This window comes from Schistocerca nitens, chromosome 5 (assembly GCF_023898315.1).
Source record: "Schistocerca nitens isolate TAMUIC-IGC-003100 chromosome 5, iqSchNite1.1, whole genome shotgun sequence".
Taxonomy (NCBI): domain Eukaryota; kingdom Metazoa; phylum Arthropoda; class Insecta; order Orthoptera; family Acrididae; genus Schistocerca; species Schistocerca nitens.
This window is the reverse complement of record NC_064618.1, coordinates 746,331,271-746,352,733: the sequence shown is the minus strand read 5'-3', so window position 1 is coordinate 746,352,733 and position 21,463 is coordinate 746,331,271. Positions and strand designations below refer to the sequence as shown.

General features: G+C 43.8%; 1 protein-coding gene across 3 annotated transcripts in view; it reads left to right on the top strand.

The window, feature by feature from the left end:
- Positions 1-21,463, top strand: part of LOC126259833 (cell growth regulator with RING finger domain protein 1-like) — a 443,331-nt gene that overhangs the window by 208,606 nt on the left and 213,262 nt on the right. The gene's annotated exons all lie outside the window — the stretch shown is intronic.

Genomic DNA, 21,463 nt, shown 5'->3' with positions numbered 1-21,463 from the left:
AGTGTTGGTTTTTCCCGCGTGCCGTTAGAGAGTGGAACGGTAGAGAGACAGCATGAAGGTGGTTCATTGAACCCTCTGCCAGGAACTTTATTGTGAATAGCAGAGTAATCACGTAACAGTAGAAACAAAAAACACAGTCGCGCACTTTCGTGCACAGCAGACTGCAGGTTTATTACTGTGATACACAATACTACCAACAACATAAACTCTTTCCTGAATAAGGATATGTACAGTTCTTTACAAAAGGTACACACATGCATGCGACGGCAAACTTAGGCGTGCGCGCAGGTCTGTGAGTCTTGGGCCGAAGAAGCTAATGTTATCAGTAGACGACGTCAGATGTTAACGTTGCTGTTGTAAATATTTACATTAGGAACAAGTACTGCTTTACTTAACGCTCGGAAATTTCTGACACCTTTTGAGTTTATCAATCCAGAGAATTTTTAACTGCGGGCCGCTGTGGCCATGCGGTTCTAGGCGCTTCAGTCCGGAACCGCGCGACTGCTACGGTCGCAGGTTCGAATCCTGCCTCGGGCATGGATGTGTGTGATGTCCTTAGGTCAGTTAGGTTTAATTAGTTCTACGTTCTAGGGGACTGATGACCTCAGATGTTAAGTCCCATAGTGCTCAGATCCATTTTTGAACCAATTTTTAACTCTCAACAGTCTAAGTTTATAGATTTATGTTTAATATTGTACATAATCCAATTTCCATATCTCCTTGCCGTTAATCTAGGCTATCTAGTAAACTGTCCTCGGCACACAATATTTAATGCTAGTACACAAACGTACTAGAGTACGAATTTGAAACAAAAATGTGTGCTGCACTGCACACTAGAACACAACTATTTTACGTAGCTCATTGTCTTGTAGCTAGAACTCTTTAAGCGATTTTTAAGGATGAAGGTTGTTTGCTGACTTAGGTTCGCAAGACTTTGCAGGTCTGTATTCAGCTACGGATCAAAAAGATGAAATAACGATGTTAAAATGCTTTACTTTTATTCTGTACTTCCGATGCACTTTCTCGAAATTATATTAAGTTCTTAAAGGGCACGGAAGTAGTCTTTCTCCCTCTATCCAATACCACAATGTTCTTGGTTCTGTGGAAAGACGAGCTGCTTTAACATCATTTACAGAATTCTATTAGTGTGATAAGGCACATAACCGAAAAACTTCAGGCCACGCACACACACATGAGGCGAATCTGCTGTGTCTACCAAGGGCGCCCGTATTCCAGCGGCACACACGGACAAACGGTACTTACATTTACTATTATTTATGATCATAATTAGTTAAAAGGATAGTCTAATCATACACTTCTTTGTAATAATTCTTTGTTTTTCTGTCCACTTAACCCTGTCTTCTTGTTTTGTCTTGTGGTTTCAAATTAGAGTTCGTTGATGGGTTTTCGTGAATTCTTCCTGATTCTTCACATCATATGGTGTACTAAGTGGTGTGAGGTCATTTCAGCTTCCTTTATCCACTTTTTTTTCCTCTGTCTGAATGGATGGCGTACGGAACTGATCTTGCTATTGTTCTTATTCATCCTATGAATGTATCCGTAACTTATTTTTCTTTCCGGTTTTCCTTCTCTATTGATTGGCCCCAAAAATTTTTGATGGTACAGAATAATCTTCACAATAGGGTATGTCTGCTGTGAGGCAGTTGTGTGTGTGACCAACTGTTGAAAGAGGCAATGACGAATTAGTCCAGAAAAAGATTCCATACAATATGTAGAATGAATGATTTATTGAACATAATCCATGTCCATGAGACACTAATACAAAATTCATTACTGTGTTAATATTATAATACATTATGCCGTTTGACTCGTGCTTAACATGACTTAATGAAATTGTCTACCTTCACCGTCACCCCCCCCCCCCCTCATTTTTAAACAATGCAAGGTGATACCGCCTGCTTCCCATGTCATTTGGCAAAAGGCTTCTGTGTAGTTGAATAGCTGCTTGCGCGTGACAAAATGAAGTGTCATGTAGCCTTGATCTGAAGCATAGGAATGATGCAGAAGCAACCCGCATTGGTAGAGCGCACAGAAACGTGATTCGCACTGTGACAGAGAGCGATGCAGCACAGACACGTATCACAGTCGCACCGCCCAGTGCAACATGGTTGCCGTACGCAAGTATCGTAGTACACGGAGAGTGGAGGGGACATCCAAATTGTGGGTCGTCTGATGTGCGTCGAAAAAATTCATGTTTGTAAATGAAGCAAAGCTAGATCAATCCCTCTACTTAGTATCTCAGTGCCTTTCACATAAAAAATTAAAAATGATTTTGAGATTCGATGTGTTCTCCGCTGTTTAGTCTTTCTTATTTTATTATAAGAAAGTATCTAGTAAAAAAATAGATTGCTTCTCATATAGCAGTTTAATGATAAACTGGTCTTCGTTTTGCTGTTGTGCATCGTTATTCTGATAATTCGAAACTAAGTAAACCAGACCGCATATTTTGAAAAACTTGTAATGAAAAAATATAGTCGCTGGGCAGTTTACATTTGGTGCATTATAGGTCGTATACTTCTGTGTACAAAATGTAGCTGACGTATTCAAATAGTCTTAAATGCTGAGAGGAGAGCAATACCTCTTTCCAGTCTTGAGTGAATAGCTGATACATATTGCAGCGACACACAAGATAGGCTATTATTACTGCCTGCTAAGCGAAACTGCCTCGTGTTTCTCTTGTTCCTATGCTGCCGCATGCATGCTTTCACGCTGGAAAGACGTCTGCACATCTGCAGTGTTCACCATCAAATGCTACACCATCGATGGTAACTCTATAAATTCAAAACCAGTAATGTGTCTTCTGAATGCACCTGAAGCCGAATCATACGGTACCCTGCGAAACTGAACAGTTGTAGAAACACTCTTGTAGCTTTATTAACTTGTCACGGTTATTTATATGTGTACCACATTACATAAAATACGTTACAAGGCAGTGTTACTAAAATAAACGTTACATGGTGGCTTTGTCACACTTGCACCAACTTCCCTTTCTTGTAATGAGTAGCTTCTCTGTAGGAGAAATAGTAAGTGGAAAATTTGTGTCCTGCTTTGTCAGAGTAGCTGATACTAGTTGCTTGAGAAAAGTGGAAACTGTCTGGTTCATACAGTAGAATTCGTGGAATTTGTGTTCGTGTTAAGAGCACCCGCGATAGACCACTGCTGAATTGTGCTTGATATGTATAGTACTATATGGGTGCACCCAGTACTTACTTTTCGTTTACAGTTTCCCGAGCTTTCAATAATAAACAACAACAACAACGTCCTCTCCTGAAGAGTTCACGATTGCACCTGAGCCAGAAACGTGATTCGTGCTGCCTTGTTAATTAAATATTGCTGGGGGGGGGGGGGGGTGATGTGTGTGTCTCTTTCGACACATCGAAATCAAACACATAACCAGTTCGTAGTTGCCACACACTTCTTTATTGTAAACATTTTGCTCTTGTCAAATTAACAGTAGCAATGATTATAGATAGGGCTTGCATTATATAAATTGTCTCAACCAAATTTCATTAAATGAAAGAATATTCATAAAACCATTATTAATAAAATATAACTAATTTGCTTAACCAACTTTCATTAATTAAAACAATATTCATAAAACCACAATTAATCAAATCTCAAACATGCTTCAACTAACATAGAAACTGGTTTTCATGTAACTCAGGACCCAGCTAAGAACATTAATCAAAATGTTCAAATGTGTGTGAAATCTTATGGGACTTAACTGATAAGGTCGTCAGTCCCTAAGCTTACACTACTTAGCTTAAATTATCCTAAGGACAAACACACACACCCATGCCCGAGGGAGGACTCGAACCTCCGCCGGGACCTGCCGCGCAGTCCATGACACCAGCGCCCCTGACCGTTCGGCTGATTCCGCGCGGCGAACATTAATCCACTTAAGTCCAACAAGCTCAGATCTTTCCAAAATTTGTCTTAAAATTTCTGACAAATTAACAGGATTATAATACATTCAATATAATAAAAACATATGAAATCGTCTTAACACGGGACCGCCTCTAGTTGACAATAAATTGGTGATGGACGCGAGCAAACCGAAAGGTTCTAACAGATCCAGGAGATGCACGGACCAGAAGGTGAAATAAAAGTATACTCATCTTTGACCTAGAAGTAAGTTTGCGGAAGACCACAACGCTTCACCGGCAAGATGGAATTGCCGCACGTTAACAACGTAACCATAGACACCGATCCAGGTCCTTAATTTTCACTCCTCCACCGTGATACTCCGATCGGTGCTTGCTCGCGTCGACTACCGCCAATTATCTGAAACATAAACACGTCAGCTGCAGAAAACATTCTGACGCAACAGATACACAAGGATATTAACCCAATCAGTTATCAATAAACCTTTAATTCTACGCGAAACAAATGAACCTTAAGCAGACTTAACATACGTGACAGTGGCTCTTAAGATCTGATTAGACAACCTCTAAAACAACAAATAAAATAGAAAAGGAATTTGGGAAAATGTTTTTACCTGCTTCCGAACGCCAGGCACAAACTTACGCACTACTTGGTATGCATTGAACACGGCTTCATGTCTATTCGTTGTGTTTCACTAGCACTCCCTTAAATGCCGTCAACATATGAAGCAGCAAGATCAAAGGTAACTAAAACAGCCAAGATATTTTTCAGTGCACAGGGGTATTTAATTATCATGAACAGAAGCCACCGATGAACACTTCGACGACTCCATTTAATTGACTTTAAATCACATGGAAGAGACATGAAGGAAATCTGTCCTTCACATATCCAAGAAACCCCAATCACGGTCGGCAGTGGATCTGCATTATAACGGCTAAACGCGCCGCAGCAGCGGCCCCCGCTCCTTCGTTGAACTGACTCGGCCACTCGCCACGCTGCATACAGGCACAACGCCTCACGTGACTTTCGCTGACAGCTGATACCCGAACTGAAGACCCAGAGAGCCGCGCGCCGCAGTTATAGGCATCCGCCAAAGATGCGAAGCCAAATAGGCATCGAAAATCGTCTCAGACGATCATGATGAAATCGATGGAGACTGGCGCCAGCAGCGCACCAGATCAGGGGGGATGCGAATGTTGAACGCATAACCGTCGTGTCAGGCATTATTACAACCTGTCTATCGCATATCGTCTGTTCTCAGTGGGAACTGCGCCTTTTTATGCAGTGCAGCAAAACAAATGCCACGAAAAGAGAAGGCAAAAGTAGTCTCTGTATGAAACTTCCTAGCAGATTAAAACTCTGTGCCGGACCGAGACTCTAACTCGGGACCTGTGAAGTTTGGAAGGTAGGAGACGAGGTAGTGGCGGATTTAAAGCTGTGAGGACGGGGCGTGAGTCGTGCGTGGGTAGCTCAGTTGGTAGAGCACTTGCCCGCGAAAGGCAAAGGTCCCGAGTTCGAGTCTCGGTCCGGCACACAGTTCTAATCTGCCAGGAAGTTTCATATCAGCGCACACTCCGCTGTAGAGTGAAAATTTCATTCTAGTCTCTGTATATAAAAGGCAATGAATGTCCCGACTGACTGCCACACCCACTGACTCATCATCGCCCACCCCATACTACTGAGGATGACACTTCAAATTTGCAGATGGTGTTGATCTTATACTGTAGACGTCGTTCAAGAAAAAATTTTTCGAAATTTCATCCACAAGGGGGTTAAATAGGGTATGAACAGTTTTTTGGAACTATGAGGCTCTTATTACAACCTGTCTATCGCATATCGCCTGTTCTCAGTGGGAACTGCGCCTTTTTATGCAGTGCAGCAAAACAAGCTAGACATACAAAAATCGTATTTGGTACCTTGATGAGATATAGAGAAATGTTTTTCAGCACTTACGAGAATTCAACCCTTATGGTGGTGAAATTCTTCTTAAATAAATAATTATCAGAGATTACTAAGGTATTTTTAATGCTACATCTAAGAAAACTGATATTTGACTTCCTAGTTTCAAATAAAAAAAAAATATTTTAGTGTGTTTCAAAATTCGACCCCTGAACAAGTGACACAGAGGATTAGTTATGCAATTATTTAATTATAAAAGCATTTTCAAAGCTGAATCTATGAAACTTACTGTTTCGCTTCTCTGTCAGGATTAAAAAAGTACCTGTTCACTGCTTGTGGAAATGCAACCCCTATGGGAGTGGCGTAGGGGATGAAAAGTTGTAAGAAAATATTAAATTAAAATTTTTTTGAAGTTAAATCTATGAAAACTGATATTTCACTTCTCGGTTGGATATAAAGAAATTCTTGTTAGGGGATGAAAGTTTCTGTAGAAGTATCAGCACAAGAACGCAAAAGGCATGATTAACAAAAACCTTGTACTCCAACTACGAGAAAAGCTTCTAGGTCAGAAGTACTTTCGGAAAAGACTATGTCATGGCCGTAATTAGCGTGAAAATTTTAGGTTTTGCAACAACATGAAAATTCCATTAAATAAAAACAAAAACAATCTGTGCAGACCACGCAGTCTATGCAAGTGAAAGAACGGGCTCCAAGCTAGTAATTAGACTAATTATTATTATTAGATCTTACTTTGCCTAGGATATAAATCTCTGTTGGTCCATTATGGACAGGATACCAGTTGTAAAATACCCTAGGCCGTAAATATGCATACTGTTGTACTTCATAGATTAGTATGATATTTTACTTTAAATGAAGATAGGTTCTCATATATACTAGGGGTTCCCTCACGTATGAGAATTTTGTAGGATTTTATATTTAAAAGAAAAGCGTTTTTTCAACGGAACTTCTGATTGTATACTGTATAGTTCTAATCTTTCTAATGCTTTTGCACATTCTCTTGTAAATATGTGGTGTTAAATAGTTTTATGACTAACAAATATGTACATATGTTTTAGTCTACTGTACTGGATGTACACAGAGATTTGGTTTCACGCCACTACTTCAATTTTTAAACTTTAAGCACTATTATGGTTATCAGTCACTTTCTGTAAGCTTGCTTTGTGCACCCTCATATACACTACATGTATAATCTTTTATTATGCAGAACCATGGACCTTGTCGTTGGTGGGGAGGCTTGTGTGCCTCAACGATATAGATAGCCGTACCGTAGGTGCAACCACAGCGGAGGGGTATCTGTTGAGAGGCCAGACAAACGTGTGGTTCCTGAAGAGGGGCAGCAGCCTTTTCAGTAGTTGCAGGGGCAACAGTGTGGATGATTGACTGATCTGGCCTTGTAACACTAACCAAAACGGCCTTGCTGTGCTGGTACTGCGAACGGTTGAAAGCAAGGGGAAACTACAGCCGTAATTTTTCCCGAGGACATGCAGCTTTACTGTATGATTAAATGATGATGGCGTCCTCTTGGGTAAAATATTCCGGAGGTAAAATAGTCCCCCATTCGGATCTCCGGGAGGGGACTACTCAAGAGGACGTAGTTAACAGGAGAAAGAAAACTGGCGTTCTACGGATCGAAGCTTGGAATGTCAGATCCCATAATCGGGCAGGTAGGTTAGAAAATTTAAAAAGGGAAATGGATAGGTTAAAGTTAGATACAGTGGGAATTAGTGGAGTTCGGTGGCAGGAGGAACAAGACTTTTGGTCAGGTGATTACAGGGTTATAAATACAAAATCAAATAGGGGTAATGCAGGAGTAGGTTTAATAATGAATAAAAAAATAGGAGCGCGGGTTAGCTACTACAAACAGCATAGTGAACGCATTATTGTGGCCAAGATAGACACAAAGCCCATGCCTACTACAGTAGTACAAGTTTATATGCCAACTAGCTCTGCAGATGATGAAGAAATAGATGAAATGTATGACGAGATAAAAGAAATTATTCAGGTAGTGAAGGGAGACGAAAATTTAATAGTCATGGGTGACTGGAATTCGTCAGTAGGAAAAGGGAGAGAAGGAAACATAGTAGGTGAATATGGATTGGGGGGAAGGAATGAAAGAGGAAGCCGTCTCGTAGAATTTTGCACAGAGCATAACTTAATCATAACTAACACTTCGTTCAAGAATCATGAAAGAAGGTTGTATACATGGAAGAACCCTGGAGATACTAAAACATATCAGATAGAGTATATAATGGTAAGACAGAGATTTAGGAACCAGGTTTTAAATTGTAAGACATCTCCAGGGGCAGATGTGGACTCTGACCACAATCTATTGGTTATGAACTGTAGATTAAAACTGAAGAAACTACGAAAAGGTGGGAATTGAAGGAGATGGGACCTGGATAAACTGGAAGAACCAGAGGTACAGTTTCAGGGAGAGCAAAAGGGAACAATTGACAGGAATGGGGGAAAGAAATACAGTAGAAGAGGAATGGGTAGCTTTGAGGGATGAAATAGTGAAGGCAGCGGAGGATCAAATATGTACAAAGACGAGGGCTGGTAGAAACCCTTGGGTAACAGAAGAAATATTGAATTTAATTGATGAAAGGAGAAAATATAAAAATGCAGTAAATGAAGCAGGCAAAAAGGAATACAAACGTCTCAAAAATGATATCGACAGGAAGTGCAAAATGGCTAAGCAGGCATGGCTAGAGGACAAATGCAAGGATGTAGAGGCTTATTTCACTAGGGGTAAGATAGATACTGCCTACAGGAAAATTAGAGACCTTTGGAGAAACGAGAACCACATGCATGAATATCAAGAGCTTTGATGGAAACCCAGTTCTAAGCAAAGAAGGGAAAGCAGAAAGGTGGAAGGAGTATATAGAGGGTCTATACAAGGGCGGTGTACGTGAGGACAACATTATGGAAATGGAAGAGGAGGTAGATGAAGATAAAGTGGAAGACACGATACTGCGTGAAGAGTTTGACAGAGCACTGAAAGACCTAAGTCGAAACAAGGTCCCGGGAGTAGACAACATTCCATTAGAACTACTGACAGCCTTGAGAGAGCCAGTCCTGACAAAACTCTACCATCTGGTGAGCAAGATGTATGAAACAGGCGAAATACCCTCAGACCTCAAGAAGAATATAATTATTCCAATCCCAAAGAAAGCAGGTGTTGACAGATTTGAAAATTACCGAACTATCGGTTTAATAAGTCATAGCTGCAAAATACTAACGCGAATTATTTACAGAGGAATGGAAAAACTGATAGAAGCCAACCTCGGGGAAGATCAATTTGGATTCCATAGAAATGTTGGAACGGATTCCATAGAAATGTTGGAACACGTGAGGGAATACTGACCCTACGACTTACCTTAGAAGAAAGATTAAGGAAAGGCAAACCTACGTTTCTAGCATTTGTAGACTTCGAGAAAGCTTTTGACAATGTTGACTGGAATACTCTCTTTCAAATTCGGAAGGTGGCAGGGGTAAAATACAGGGAGCGAAAGGTCATTTACAATTTGTACAGAGAGCAGACGGCAGTTATAAGAGTCGAGGGTATGAAAGGGAAGCAGTCGTTGGGAAGGGAGTGAGACAGGGTTGTAGCCTATCCCCGATGTTATTCAATCTGTATATTGAGCAAGCAGTAAAGGAAACAAAAGTTCGGAGTAGGTATTAAAATCCATGGAGAAGAAATAAAACTTTGAGGTACGCCGATGACATTGTAATTCTGTCATAGACAGCAAAGGACTTGGAAGAGCAGTTGAACGGAATGGACAGTGTCTTTAAAAGAGGGTATAAGATGAACATCAACAAAAGCAAAACGAAGATAATGGAATGTAGTCGAATTAAGTCAGGTGATGCTGAGGGAATTAGATTAGGAAATGAGACACTTAAAGTAGTAAAGAAGGTTTGCTATTTGGGGAGCAAAATAACTGATGGTCGAAGTAGAGGAGATATAAAATGTAGACTGGCAATGGGGAGGAAAGCATTTCTGAAGAAGAGAACTTTATTAACATCGAGTATAGAGTTAAATGTCAGGAAGCGTTTCTGAAAGTATTTGTAAGGAGTGTAGCCATGTATGGAAGTGAAACGTGGACGATAAATAGTTTAGACAAGAAGAGAATAGAAGCTTTTGAAATGTGGTGCTACCGAAGAATGCTGAAGATTAGATGGGAAGATCACATAACTAATGAGGAGGTATTGAATAGAATTGGGTAGAAGAGAAATTTGTGGCACAACTTGACTAGAAGAAGGGATCGGTTGGTAGGACATGTTCTGAGACATCGAGGGATCACCAATTTAGTATTGGAGGGCAGCGTGGATGGTAAAAATCGTAGAGGGAGACCAAGAGATGAATACAGTAAGCAGATTCAGAAGGATGTAGGCTGCAGTAGGTACTGGGAGATGAAGAAGCTTGCACAGGATAGAGTAGCATGGAGAGCTGCATCAAACCAGTCTCAGGACTGAAGACCACAACGACAACATGCAGGGGTCTGAAGATGCCATAATGAAATGCTGAAACTGGAAGACTTAAAAATAAAATAAAATAGAGGCTTGGTTCTAAAAGGGGCAATGTCCAGTATCTTAGTTTTAAGTTATAAGCTTCTGAACATTTTCTGTCAACTATTAACAATATATTTGGAGCTATTTGTTACTATAATTATAGTAAATCAACTTAACTAAAGCATATTTTTAAATAATAAATTTCTAGAATTTTCAGCTTCAAAATGAAAGGACTTCAGAGGACATTAGCCCTTCTTAACATCATAAACTCCCTTAAATTATTTGACATTAGCCCTTTGGACATCAGGGTCAGGTACACTGAATAACCAGAAACAGGTAATTTTAAGATAAATATTTCCTTGTACTCATTAATAAAATCACATTTTATCATCGTAAATAATGAAAACACTGTTTGGTCTCGTGATCAGGGCGGAAACTGTCTATTTACATTTCTAAATATCAGACAAATGATTTGCACGCGCTATGGTTGATACTGTAAAAGACAAGAGAAAAAATATATCACTCGTTTCCGTCATCTTCACCATCCGCATCCTCCCCTTCTTAAGATATCTGTTCATCTCTTTCATCTGACTGTGTACTGGCGCTCTCAGGTGATGCATGAACGGCATGTAGAATGGATGACTGCTTACACTGATGTATGGAAGGAGATCCCTTAAGTCCTTTAAGTTCTTTTCTGAAATAGGTATGATAGCATCAGAAATAGGTGGAAGTTTTGGTATAGACAAGCGTCGAGTTTTCCTTCTGTTCAGATCTATCATCTTGAATGGTTCTTCTGAGGATTAACTGTATTTGTAGGAGACAATTCCTGGCATTCCTGAGTGATACTTCATCCATTTTATCTTGTTCCAAACAACAGGATTCCCTTCTGTGTTAATTTTCTTGAGCTGATATTGACTTCTCATCAAGTCTTTAAAGTTGTAGAAGTCCTTTCGTTCCAGCTCTATTGCAGTTATGGGTAGCTTTCGGGGAACCATGCGTATTAATTTGGCACAATCTCTTGGCAGTTCTACTTCAACCGGTTTTTTCCTCCAATGGCTGCGTGAATTGAGTCAGCTTCCAAGTGAGTATGTCCAACTTGAAGAAAGTTGTGGTTGATTTCCAAATGTCTCCCCTGAATCATGAATTCTTCCACTACTCTCAGAAACAGGATGCCAATAAAAATATTTGTTTTGTCTGGTACACGAATCGCTGTACAGGTGCACCTCAACAATTTCGTGGGCCAGATTCAGCAAATAATCATATAGACAAGAAGCTATTTCTTAGCCACCTCTTCCTGCCACTGTCTGATTCCAAATGTAACATACTGGAGAACACTATTTTTATGTCTCTTTACGTAGATGGTGAAGTTGAAGGTCCAAAGTTCTCTTTTGTATAATGCCACACCACAGCGTAGAAAAGGAGTGGGTAGACATTTCTGCAAATCAAAGGCCGGGGTTACTATATTGGAATTATGCTCAGCTTTCTTTTTATCACTGTCTTTCTGATCGTAAAGCAGCTACGGCTAAATCCAAATGTTGCTGTCGTTCCACTTCAACCTTACAACGTTCAGCGTCATCACTACAGTTCTTAAGCAACATGACGTATTTGTCACATTTTGCACAAGTGTCAGTCTAAGGTTTGTTGAAGCTAAGACTGAAACAGGTCACAAAAACTCTCCGATAACACGCTTCACTTCTTGGCTTCATACCTATGGTTTGGCAAAATTTTTGATAGAGCCGGTACATTGCTGAAATACTCAAGTCTGGAGATAAATATTTGTTAGAAGAATGAGATCGAGAATAACGGCTTTCGTAAGAAGGAAACATGTTAATGTGTTCCTTTATTAAATCAATGTCGTGAGATGGAACTTTCGGGTGATTAGAACGTTTACCACGTACATCTTCAGAAGACACTCCTCCTTCAGAGCCTCGTCTTTTCTCCACAATTATTCTTACCTTCTTTTGTGTTACAGAAAATGTACTGGGGAGCATATTCTGGCATACTTCTTAGTCTGCAAAAAAGGACTGTAAAGAAAGTAGTTCCTGGAATATTTTCGCTTGCTTGCAGTTCCTTCAGGTTTGTTCTTTAAACACTCCTCAAGTTTCTTTTCATCAGACACATGATTAGGTATGAACGGATTTTGTGGTTCTGGGGACAATTTGTAATATTGTATGAAAATTTTCTCTCTCACATAGTCATTTACTTTTCCTCAGCAATTTTACCTGCACTTGCACGATGATTTCAGAACTTAAACAGGTATAACTTTTCCTTTCCTGCAGTTTTCAGTTTTTTCCTCCGATTTTTCTCCCATAATTTTTCGTTTCGCTTTCTTTTTCTGGATGAATCCTGTGGATCACATTTCTTCCTCCCCCTTCCACTGAACTTTGTTTCATTGCCAAGCTGCTGTTGAATTAGATCAATTTCTTCAATTCTTGAAGATCTTTTAACTGTCTTTCGTACAGCTGTATTCCCTCCATCATTGCGTTCATCACTACTTACGCCACCACTTGGAACATATTCATCAGAATCTTCAATGACATCTTCATCAGAATTTGAAATCACATCTGCCAATAATGACGCACATGCATTTCCTCCTGTACTGGTAGGGTACTGGGATTACCTTAAAAAAAATAAAAATGAAATAAATTTAATAGGCAATTGATAATATTTTAGTTTGGCATTAAGTAGATATACCAGTCAATTTATGTTGAAAAAATTAGGGATAAATGCTCCTGACACCCGTTTATTTTAGTAAACTTACCGTCAAGGCAAAGTGAAGACTTCAGCGGTGATATTTCAGGAGCAGTTTGTTCCTCATGTTCTTCCTTATCGCCTCTGTGAAACATGATGGTTTGTGCCCACCAAGACTGTCTAGACTCCTCACTAACAATGCGCCGAATGGTTAGGGGAATTGTTAAAGGAACAACTCTTATTATTATGTATTACCGCTAGATTTAAGCCCAATGTCACAGCATTGTTTGACTTGCTGAAACCATCTGTCAGCAAAAAAGGCCAATGTTGACATTGGCCCTTCTTACAACAAACGTAAAATTAGAGGGAGGGCCAGTGTCAAGATTGGCCCTTTTATGCTGATTGGAAACTTGATGAAACACTTCGGGGCTCACATCTTAAAACCCCAATATCTCTCATCCTATGTGGCTTAGACATTGGCCCTTGTTGACATTATGAAGAACACGTGAAACTGTATGGCGTACATCAATAAAATCAGTTTTGACAAATATTGACATTGGCCCTTTTAGAACCAAGCCACAGAGTTGGTGAATTTCATTGACATTGACAATTATATTAATGGCTTCTAGTGCATTCAGCTCATTTTAAACATCATCATCTGTTCCTAATATACACGTTGACCTCGATGTTTAGCATCAGAATTCAAAGCGAACAGCACCAAGAATTCTGACCTTGGGTAGCACCTCACCGGAGCCCCTGTCCCCTGTGTCCTTCCGCGCTTTGTCATCCTCACTGTTCCGGGTCGATAAGGGACGACCTCGAGTGCCCATAGACACGAGCGCGTACCCCGGAACGGACGTGTTTTTCTTTTTCCCGCTTCCCGCTGTCGTTATCTGGCCGACCGCAGTCAGCTCCGTGCCGCACGCAAATGCCGGCGGCGGTCTGTTTGCAGAGCGCGCCGTTTGGGGGCGCGTGTGGCGGGGCCGCCCGTTATCAGCGGCGCCGCTGTCTCAGCTGAGGCACCCGACGCCGGCGTCGCCAAGGCCGCCAACCGAGGACGCCGCCGCCCGCCGAGAGGCGACCGCCCGCGTCCTCATTCTCATTCTCACTTGCGCAAAGCGGGCCTAATCGCGCGCTCACTGCACTCTACTGTGTCCGGCTGCCTAAGTGTGCGCATGTCCGAAAGAACAGTGGCCACTGATTAGGTCGTTTAGCCTGCGCGGACCTGTACTTCAGCAACGCTGCTGTCAAACTGTAACGCGAGGGTACGCTGAAGCTACTACCCTTCCGCCAGAAGTAGCAACAGCTTCTAGGCATATCAGCTGGCGCCGACACCCGTCTAAACTGCGAGCATCTGTCCACTTAGCACACTGAAGTCGTCGGCACACGGACTGTGCATTCGAGCGTTGAGCGTGCCGAGTTAGTGCCGTCATTGCATGAAATAGTACGTGGGAGTCTTTCCGAATGTGCAGAGCAATATCTAGCGTCAGATATCCTGAACGTGCGTTTGAACGTAGACCAGTGAGACGGAAGAACGCCACGTACGTCACACGCACGCCATCTCTCTTCGGTATAGAGCCGCGAGGCGCCATATTGGCTTTGAGTTGCTGACCATCCAAAATATGACCACTCCCACCGCGACGTTGGATGCCGCCTGCTGACGTTGCGGACACGTGACGCGGTAGCAAAAGTATGTATGAAATGGTAATGAAATCAAGACGCTAAGCTGTACATGGCAGACGCTGTATCCATCTCAGACACCTAGGGCACGGAGGACAGTGCGACTGCAGGGATTTATCCCTTGTACTCTCCCTGTGAGACCCTCATTCCCAACTTAATGTCCACACACTACATTCGTAGTGCCCCTGCCCATTACACTCATTAGTCGCGGCAGACAATCTTACCGACTCCCGTAAGAGTTCGGGCAAAGCGAGTGCATCCAGCACAGGAGGAGGTCAATGGCCGGTTAACCTTAACTAAATGAAGATGGTATCTGTTCTTTCGGACATGGCCGAATGTGGGTCTCACGGGAAGCGTGGATAAATCTTTCCAGTCGCACTGTCTTCTGTGCCTACGGTGGCTCAGATAGTGTCTGCCATGTAACAGGAGATCCTGGATTCAAGTCCCGGTCAGGGCACACATTTTCAACTGTTCCCGTTGATGTATATCAACGCCTGTCGACAGCTTAGGGTCTTGATTTCATTATCATTTCACTCTAAGAGAGCTGCATGGTCACCGATGCTATCTGTTCTTTCGGACATGTCCGAAAGAACAGACACGATCTTCATACAAAAGTATGTAAGCGGAGTGGACACGGACGGGAATCGCCCAACCAAAGATATGGACTGCAAATCAGGAAATGCATTGGGATAAGCGACTTAGACGAAGGGCAGATTATTATTACGCAAAGCCTGTGAACAAGTATCCCGAAAACGGCGGCGCCGGTCGAATGCTCACTTGCTACTGTTGTGAACAACTACTAAAAGAGAGACAGTGAAACTACCATTAGGCACTGCATGATTGGACGTCCACGACTCCACAAAACGTAGAGTTCAGACGCTTTTCTGCTCTATAAAGTAGGTTAGGTGCACGCACAAGTGTTTCGGAGCATAGCTTTCATCGTACATTGATGAACATGCAGCTCCGCAGCAGACCACCCCTACGTATTCACATGTTGACTCAACGACCTCGACAGTTAAGATTTCAGTGGGGTACAGCACCATCGGGGTTGTACCGTCGATCAATTTAAACGTGTCGGCTCTTCGGGTGAATCACATTTTTACTACACTAAGTCGATTGTCGTCTCCACAAACGCCGTCATGGAGGTGAACAGCGGCTCGAAACGTGCAGCGCGCCACGGACGCAGGCTGATGGGAGCCAATGTTGCACTATGGAAGACATTCTCCTGAGCTTGCGTGGGAGCTGTGGTGGTAATCGAAGATACGCTGACAGCTGCGAACCACCTGCATCCATTCACACTTTGTCTTTCCCGACGGCAATGTCATCTTTCTCCAGTATAACAGCCGGCCGCGGTGGTCTAGCGGTTCTAGGCGCTCAGTCCGGAGCCGCGCGACTGCTGCGGTCGCAGGTTCGAATCCTGCCTCGGGCATGGATGTGTGTGATGTCCTTAGGTTAGTTAGGTTTAAGTAGTTCTAAGTTCTAGGGGACTGATGACCACAGATGTTAAGTCCCATAGTGCTCAGAGCCATTTGAACCATTAGAACCAGTATAACTGTACGTGCTACAGTGATTTGACGAGCGTTATAGCGAACTCACGTTCATATCTCGGCGACCGAATTAGCCCGATGTAAATCGTATGGAACCCATCTGGGTCGCTATCAAGCGCCATCACCGCGCACGCAAATCACTCGCACTCACTCCGTCTCCAGGCCACAAGTGGCCCATCGGGACAATTCGACCGCCGTGTCATCCTCAGAGGAGGATGCGGATACGAGGGGCATGGGGTCAGCACACCGCTCTCCCGGTCGTTATGATGGTATTCTTGACCGAAGCCGCTACTATTCGGTCGAGTAGCTCCTCAATTGGCATCACGAGGCTGAGTGCACCCCGAAAAATGGCAACAGTGCATGGCGGCCTGAATGGTCACCCATCCAAGTGCCTACCACCCCCAACAGCGCTTAACTTCGGTGATCTCACGGGAACCGGTGTATCCACTGCGGCAAGGTCGTTGCCCCGCAGCACGCAAATCAGCGGCCTGTTATTTACGCGAATTACATGTCCTGTGGGTAGATGTGTATTGCCACAAACCTACCAACAAACTGTCGGATCCCTGATACGAGGTTGAGGAATTACTGTAACTTACCTACTATTAGAGTATGTCGTTTGAAGGGAACGGCACATTGAGGATCGATCAAAAACTCATTGTTCGTGGTACAATTTGTTATAATGAAATGTACGTTAATACACTCCTGGAAATGGAGAAAAGAACACATTGACACCGGTGTATCAGACCCACCATACTTGCTCCGGACACTGCGAGAGGGCTGTACAAGCAATGATCACACGCACGGCACAGCGGACACACCAGGAACCGCGGTGTTGGCCGTCGAATGGCGCTAGCTGCGCAACATTTGTGCACCGCCGCCGTCAGTGTCAGCCAGTTTGCCGTGGCATACGGAGCTCCATCGCAGTCTTTAACACTGGTAGCATGCCGCGACAGCGTGGACGTGAACCGTATGTGCAGTTGACGGACTTTGAGCGAGGGCGTATAGTGGGCATGCGGGAGGCCGGGTGGACGTACCGCCGAATTGCTCAACACGTGGGGCGTGAGGTATCCACAGTACATCGATGTTGTCGCCAGTGGTCGGCGGAAGGTGCACGTGCCCGTCGACCTGGGACCGGACCGCAGCGACGCACGGATGCACGCCAAGACCGTAGGATCCTACGCAGTGCCGTAGGGGACCGCACCGCCACTTCCCAGCAAATTAGGGACACTGTTGCTCCTGGGGTATCGGCGAGGACCATTCGCAACCGTCTCCATGAAGCTGGGCTACGGTCCCGCACACCGTTAGGCCGTCTTCCGCTCACGCCCCAACATCGTGCAGCCCGCCTCCAGTGGTGTCGCGACAGGCGTGAATGGAGGGACGAATGGAGACGTGTCGTCTTCAGCGATGAGAGTCGCTTCTGCCTTGGTGCCAATGATGGTCGTATGCGTGTTTGGCGCCGTGCAGGTGAGCGCCACAGTCCGGACTGCATACGACCGAGGGACACAGGGCCAACACCCGGCATCATGGTGTGGGGAGCGATCTCCTACACTGGCCGTACACCACTGGTGATCGTCGAGGGGACACTGAATAGTGCACGGTACATCCAAACCGTCGTCGAACCCATCGTTCTACCATTCCTAGACCGGCAAGGGAACTTGCTGTTCCAACAGGACAATGCACGTCCGCATGTATCCCGTGCCACCCAACGTGCTCTAGAAGGTGTAAGTCAACTACCCTGGCCAGCAAGATCTCCGGATCTGTCCCCCATTGAGCATGTTTGGGACTGGATGAAGCGTCGTCTCACGCGGTCTGCACGTCCAGCACGAACGCTGGTCCAACTGAGGCGCCAGGTGGAAATGGCATGGCAAGCCGTTCCACAGGACTACATCCAGCATCTCTACGATCGTCTCCATGGGAGAATAGCAGCCTGCATTGCTGCGAAAGGTGGATATACACTGTACTAGTGCCGACATTGTGCATGCTCTGTTGCCTGTGTCTATGTGCCTGTGGTTCTGTCAGTGTGATCATGTGATGTATCTGACCCCAGGAATGTGTCAATAAAGTTTCCCCTTCCTGGGACAATGAATTCACGGTGTTCTTATTTCAATTTCCAGGAGTGTAATATATCCACGATTAAAGCTTTCAGGCGATTGTAACATGTAAAGTAACGGTATGATCGTACATCACTCGTGGTTGGTATAATACAATGAGTAGCATCAGAGAAGTATAGGGAGTCAGGTGATGTATTGCTGGTTCGCGTTCCACTGGAACCAAATATTTTTTTTTACTAACTTGAGCTTTTGTCTAATAGGTTCTGATACTTATTTATCAGATTCACAAAAGTATATTCTATAACAAAAAAAAGTTCAAATGTGTGTGTGAAGTCTTATGGGACTTAACTGCTAAGGTCAACAGTCCCTAAGCTTACACACTACTTAACCTAAATTATCCTAAGGACAAACACACACACCCATGCCCGAGGGAGGACTCGAACCTCCGCAGGAGCAGCCGCACAGTCCATGACTGCAGCGCCCCAGACCGCTCGGCTAATCCCGCGCGGCATTCTACAACATCTGATGTTATGTAAATATAACTGCTCTCGTTCTGAGCAGTGAGTTTTGTTCCATTGCCTTAATCAAATGGTTCAAATGGCTCTGAGCACTGTGGGACTCAACTGCTGTGGTCATCAGTCCCCTAGAACTTAGGTTAGTTAGGTTTAAGTAGTTCTAAGTTATAGGGGACTCATGACCACAAATGTTACGTCCCATAGTGCTCAGAGCCATTTGAACCATTTTTCAATTGTCTATTTCATATGTTGTAAAGATTCTGCTTCTGAATAGGGACACCGATCAAGTAAGAATAACCTCAGAGTTCTACTAAAAAGTGAGGACGAAATAATTTTTATCTTATGTGGAGAACTACTATTTTTGACACTTTAATAAGCTGATGTCTACATTGAATGGACATGACTTTCTTTTTTGCCCTACAAAGTGTTTACGGATACTCAAATTTTTATTCGTGTATACTGCAGACAAACAACATGACTGGCATATGGGCAAGGGAGGAAATGTGCCGTTTAGTAGAACTAACGTAGGAATTTTACGCACATCCATTTCGTAAACAGTGTGATTTGCGAGCCAGATGCAGCCGAAAACTGACGCTGGATCGCGCCGCTATCGCGTATACCACATTAAGGCACACGTACCGTATGCACAAGTCGCAAGTCGTTTCTGAGCATTCAGCAGGATGGTGCACGCTGCACGCTCAACGCTGACGTTCAAAAGCACGCTCCGTGTGCCGACGGCTTCACGATGAGGCGGCTGATGTTCGTCGCTGGGACTCCGCTGCTTGTGTTGCAGAGCACGCTCCTCTACACACTCTGTGGTGCGATCATAAAAGTTGCACAGTGCTTGCACTGTTTCCCATCGATCTAAAAATTCTTCCCTCTGGCGCATCTTCAGTGGCTTTCACCTGTAATGCAGGCCGTGTGGGTTAATAAAGATGATCCCGTGTCTCCCTAGCGATTCTTCTCACAAGGGAACCTCCTCATCGCACCCCCCTCAGATTTAGTTATAAGTTGGCAACAGTGGATAGGCCTTGAAAAACGGAACACAGATAAATCGAGAAAACTGGAAGAAGTTGTGTGGAACTATGAAAAAAATAAGCAAAATATACAAACTGTGTAGTCCATGCCGGCCGCGGTGGTCTAGCGGTTCTGGCGCTGCAGTCCGGAACCGCGGGACTGCTACGGTCGCAGGTTCGAATCCTGCCTCGGGCATGGGTGTGTGTGTGTGTGATGTCCTTAGGTTAGTTAGGTTTAAGTAGTTCTAAGTTCTAGGGGACTTATGACCTAAGATGTTGAGTCCCATAGTGCTCAGAACCATTTTTGAGTAGTCCATGCGCAAGATAGGCAACATCAAGGAGTGTGAGGTATGGAGCGCCGTGGTCCCGTGGTTAGCGTGAGTGGCTGCGAATGAGAGGTACTTGGTTCAAGTCTTCCCTCGAGAGAAAATTTTAATTTATTTTCAGACAGTTATCATCTGTCCGTCCGCTATGTTTTCATCACTTTTTTGGGAGTGATTATCACATCCACAAGAAAACCCATTCGCCAAGTGTACAAGTTAGGTGGGTCAACAACATATTCCTGTCATGTGACGCACATGCCGTCACCAGTATCGTATAGAATATACCAGACATGTTTTCCTGTGGAGGAATCCGTTGACCTATGACCTTGCGATCAAATGTTTTCAGTTCCCATTGGAGAGGCACGTCCTTTCGTCTACTAATCGCACGGTTTTGCGGTGCGGTCGCAAAACACAGACACTAAACTTATTGCAGTGAATAGAGACGTCAGTGAACGAACGGACAGATAATAATTGTCTGAAAATAAAAAAGTAAACTTTGCACTCGAGGGAGGACTTGAACCAAGGACCTCTCGTTCCGCAGCCGCTCACGCTAACCACGGGACCACGGCGCTCCTTGGCTCACACTTTCCTTGTTATTGCCTATCATTTCGCATGGACTACTCAGTTTGTATATTTTGCTTATTTTTTTCATAGTTCCACACAACTTCTTCCTGTTTTATCGATTGATCTGTGTACCGTTTTTCAAGGCCTATCCACTGTGCCAACTTATAACTAAATCTGAGGGGGGGGTGCGATGGGGAGGTTCCCTTGTCAGTGAGATTCTCACACGGAAAGCACGGTGTCATCATCACGATGACGGATGTATCGACCAGCCTGACAACTTAAAGAAACTGCTGATAATGGGAGCAAGGTCAGCGAATTATATCCCAGACTACACAGCAGACAAAGTAAGCTAGTCCTCCTGCCTCACAAGCAGAAACAAAAAGTAAGAAAGATGCATGACGTACGATGCAAGGAGGCTATAAAAAGGTGAACACAGTGTGAGGTAACAGGCGAATTGTGGTGCCTTGAAAATATTATAAGTTGGCGTGGCCGCACTGGACTCAAGTCAAAGCCGGGGCCCGGCAGCAAACACATGCTGGCAAACGTTAGCCGGACGAGAGGTGTAGCCCCAGCGCATGGTCCAGGCGCGTGGCCGGCAATTACGCTGTGACGATGACGGTGCTTTTTGACAATGAAGGAGACACGCCGGGAATGCCAAAGATGGCGGACTTTGTGAAACCTTAATGGCAGACATCTCACAGTTCTTACAGAAATTAATAGTAGCCAGATGAATCATGATAC